Here is a 5006-nt window from a genome sequence, read left to right on the forward strand (position 1 = left end):
GTTCACTTCCACAAGATTTCCCCCTCGATACCATACAACTTTTATTTCAAACATTTTCTCCTATCTCCAAAACTGTGGGAGTTATTCGGGTGGCCTCTCTTAGATGCCTCACCCTGTATACAAGATGGATCACTAAAGGTGTTACAGGCTAATATTGCTGAAACTAAAAGAGATATGAAAAAATAGTTTATATCGACATGTTGAGTACAAAGAGGGACATCATATAGTGGAAACGATTATTTTATGAGTGGAGGCGTTGAGGACATTTCAAAGTCAACTTTATTTTTTTAAATAAAACCTTATCTTTTATTGCATATTCTTATAGTCCTTCTTGAGATTTTTCAAAACACTATAATAAAGTATTTTTTCATTAAGTACTTTTTGAGTTATTTTATATTTTAATCTGACATATTTTGATATAAAAATTAAAATATCTCGTAAAATATTTAGTTTTCGATAATCTTACCGTAATATTTTTATGTACAGAATAATGAGACAAATCAATTAGTGTAAAAAAAATAATTGTTTTTAAGAAAAAGTATGTAATTATTTATAATGTATTTTTTTAAACAATTATTTGGTTTTTTCTTTACACTGATTGATTTGTGTTATTATTCTGTACATAAAAGTATTACGGTAAGATTATCGAAAACTAAATATTTTACGAGATATTTTATTTTTTATATCAAAATATGTCAGATTAAAATATAAAATAACTGAAAAAGTAGTTAATGAAAAAATACTTTATTATGTTTCCTCAACATTTTACTCCGCTAACAAAGTTTAAGCTCGCTAAAGCAAGCGGGTTTTTTAATTTTGGCTTCCTCATAGATGAAGCTTTGTGAGCGAAATAGAAAAATAAAGAAGCAATGTGCTATTTTCTTATTTTGCACGCATTTTTTATTTTTGTATAACCGTTATATAAAATTTAAAGATCATATTTTAAAATTAGACAATAAAGCTTTAGGGAGCTTAAGCTTTATGAGCGAAATAAAAAGATAAAGAAGCAATATACTATTTTATAATTTGCACGCATTTTTTATGTTTATATAACGGTTATAGAAAATTTAGAAATCATATTTTAAAGTTAGACAATAAATAAAGTAATTTTATTTTAATACAAATTTAACATTTCTCAATATTTTTATTTATTGAAAAATTCAAAATTTCATAAAAAATAAATCTTTTCACCAATTCTCATCAAATGCAATACCAACCATCCTTTAATGATACTCTATTCATGTAAAAAAATTTAACTCGATATCTCAAAATTTGCGGAAGTTGGAGCAACCACACACTTTTTTGGAAAAATTCGAAATTTTATAAAAAATAGACCTCTTCACCGATTCTAGCCAAATTTAATAATAACCATCTTTTAATGATACTCTATTCATGTAAAAAAATTTAGCTCGATATCTCAAAATTTGCGGAAGTTAGAGCAACCACATCCTTTTTTTGAAAAATTTTATAAAAAAAATTTATAAACAATAAACCCCTTCACCGATTCTAGCCAAATTCAATACCAACCATCCTTTAATGATATTCTATCCATGTAAAAAAATTTAGCTCGATATCTCAAAATTTGCGAAAGTTAGAGCAACCACGTCCTTTTGATGCACATACACACATACATTTTTTAAAAACATGATTTTTTGACATTTTAAAACATTCGAAACACATTGGCATCAAAATCACAAAAAAACAATTTTTTCACGAAAACAAAGCTTCCTCTATGAGGAAGCAAAAATTTTGTTTCTCTAACTATACTTATTAATTACACGTAACAATAGCAACAGTAATGTCCAAAACTATTCCAGATTATGACTTTCTACTAATATTTAGTATTGATATACATTCTTAAAATTTCAAATTTTAATCTACAACAATTATCATTGTATTCATAAAAAGTACTTTTTTGACCGCATCTTTCAGGGACCTTTTATTTCAGAAATGGAGCATTTCCGGATACATGTTTATACGAACATTTTTTCTCATTTTGACCTGGGAAATCTCTGCTTAAATTTTTTTAAACATTTTTTTGGAACATCCTGCATATACCCTAATATACGTCTTGACACATGAATTTATACATATATCAAAGCATATGTCTCGATATGCGTCTAAATTCATATTCTGTATAGTTGATCGAATGGAATCGTTGAGCGCGTTCAGGAGACACAACCGTTAAGCATCATCCTGTCAACACTCGACGTTGATTTGTTGGTTCTAGAAGTAAGAACCAATCACGTTCAATTGCTACTCAACGGTTGTGTCTCCTGAACGCACCCATTGAGCTTCTCTATAACTACAAACTTGTATACAAGGTGTCTCATAATAATCGTATCACGTTAGTTAACTTACAGAGTGATCAACATAAAAATTTCTAACGATATAATTCTCGTATATAATATTAGGTCTACCGGAAAGTTCTGTCCGTTTTTGGAATAAAACAAAATACAAATTTTTATTACCGTCAATAAACTTTATTAAATAATGTAATTGCCATTATTCGGAGAAGTATTGTCAGCAACTGGATAATTTAAATACAGCAGTCCAAGAAAAGAGGCCGCCGATGTTCAATAGGAAGAACATCATACTGCATCATGATAATGCCAGGCCACATGCTGCTTTGGATACTCGTCAAAAAATTGCAGAACTAGGCTGGAAAATTCTGTCGCATCCACCATATTCCCCGGACTTAGCACCCACCGACTATCACTTGTTTTTGTCCTTACAAAATTTTTTGAGGGGCAAAAAATTCAAAAATGAAGAAGATATCAAACAAGCACTGGTTCAATTTTTCGCATCAAAAGATAAAACATTTTTCGAAAAAGGGATATACAAATTGCCCTCACGCTGGCAAGAAATCATTAATAATAATGGCAATTACATTATTTAATAAAGTTTATTGACGGTAATAAAAATTTGTATTTTGTTTTATTCCAAAAACGGACAGAACTTTTCGGTAGACCTGATATAATACAAAATTTTAAAATCTGCTTTTAATCGCCCTATAAGTTAATCAACGATTAAATTAACCAGAGTTTGGTCGTAGTGGCCCTTAGTATTGCTTTTAATGGTCTAGTATAATATATAGAAGTCTGTGTCTTTTTTTAACATGTGGAATAAGTTTTTGAGGGTGGGAAAATGATCCAATTCGTAGAAAAGGATATATACATTCTGCATGGACCGCGCGATCTTTGTCAGGAATTCGCTGATTATATAGTCAAAACATTGACTTCATATGTGCTTTACGAATTTAAAGAAAAATAAATAATTCACAACCGTTTCCAATTTCATTTCAATAAAACCAAAACATTTTCTAGAAGTTTCCCACTGTATCGCTTTTGTTGCTAAATATCTGATGAGAAATGTTTATATAGCTCAGATAATATAAATATAATAAGAGACAGAGATCCACCCAAAAATATATCTGTCTCTTTCTAATTCTGTTTCAGGGGGCCTATTACGGTTTTTAAAACGAAGTGAAAATTACAAAAGTGAGGAAATTCACTAGAATATTTACATCTTCATTTGTCGAAATCTAGTAATTCTGTTCACTTTTGCAATTTTCATCTCGTTTCAAGACCCGTAGTAGGCCCCCAGTATACCATGTAGCTCACTATATGTATGAAATCACGAGTGTGAATTTACAGGATGTTTCAAAAGTGGAGGTCAATCGCTCGGGAGGTGATTGGGGATCCAAAAACAAGAAAAAAAATTGGTATGAACATAGGTCCGGAAATGCGTTGTTTTCAAGTTATTGCTATTTTTATGTTGAAATTTCAAATTGCTTTGCTTTCGAATTTTTTTTGTCAAAATTGAAAGAAGAGATGGTTTTTATGAATTTTATAACATAATTAAAGTCAAATAAAAGTTGCGGGCTGCTTTAGCACTACCCAAGATTAAAAGAAAAAATACAAGTAAAATAAAAAATAAATAAATAAATACAAAATGAAATAAATAAAACAAAATAAATAAATACAAAACCATCTCTTCTTTCAATTTTGACAAAAAAAATTCGAAAGCAAAGCAATTTGAAATTTCAACATAAAAATAGCAATAACTTGAAAACAACGCATTTCCGGACCTATGTTCATACCAATTTTTTTTCTTGTTTTTGGATCCCCAATCACCTCCCGAGCGATTGACCTCCACTTTTGAAACATCCTGTAAATTCACACTCGTGATTTCATACATATAGTGAGCTACATGGTATACTGGGGGCCTATGGTATACTACGGGTCTTGAAACGAGATGAAAATTGCAAAAGTGAACAGAATTACTAGATTTCGACAAATGAAGATGTAAATATTCTAGTGAATTTCCTCACTTTTGTAATTTTCACTTCGTTTTAAAAACCGTAATAGGCCCCCTGAAACAGAATTAGAAAGAGACAGATATATTTTTGGGTGGATCTCTGTCTCTTATTATATTTATATTATCTGAGCTATATAAACATTTCTCATCAGATATTTAGCAACAAAAGCGATACAGTGGGAAACTTCTAGAAAATGTTTTGGTTTTATTGAAATGAAATTGGAAACGGTTGTGAATTATTTATTTTTCTTTAAATTCGTAAAGCACATATGAAGTCAATGTTTTGACTATATAATCAGCGAATTCCTGACAAAGATCGCGCGGTCCATGCAGAATGTATATATCCTTTTCTACGAATTGGATCATTTTCCCACCCTCAAAAACTTATTCCACATGTTAAAAAAAGACACAGACTTCTATATATTATACTAGACCATTAAAAGCAATACTAAGGGCCACTACGACCAAACTCTGGTTAATTTAATCGTTGATTAACTTATAGGGCGATTAAAAGCAGATTTTAAAATTTTGTATTATATCAGGTCTACCGAAAAGTTCTGTCCGTTTTTGGAATAAAACAAAATACAAATTTTTATTACCGTCAATAAACTTTATTAAATAATGTAATTGCCATTATTCGGAGAAGTATTGTCAGCAACGATGAAATCTAGAATATTTACATCTTC

Source organism: Formica exsecta, unplaced genomic scaffold (genome assembly GCF_003651465.1).
Source record: "Formica exsecta isolate Colony F162 unplaced genomic scaffold, ASM365146v1 scaffold343, whole genome shotgun sequence".
Lineage (NCBI taxonomy): Eukaryota > Metazoa > Arthropoda > Insecta > Hymenoptera > Formicidae > Formica > Formica exsecta.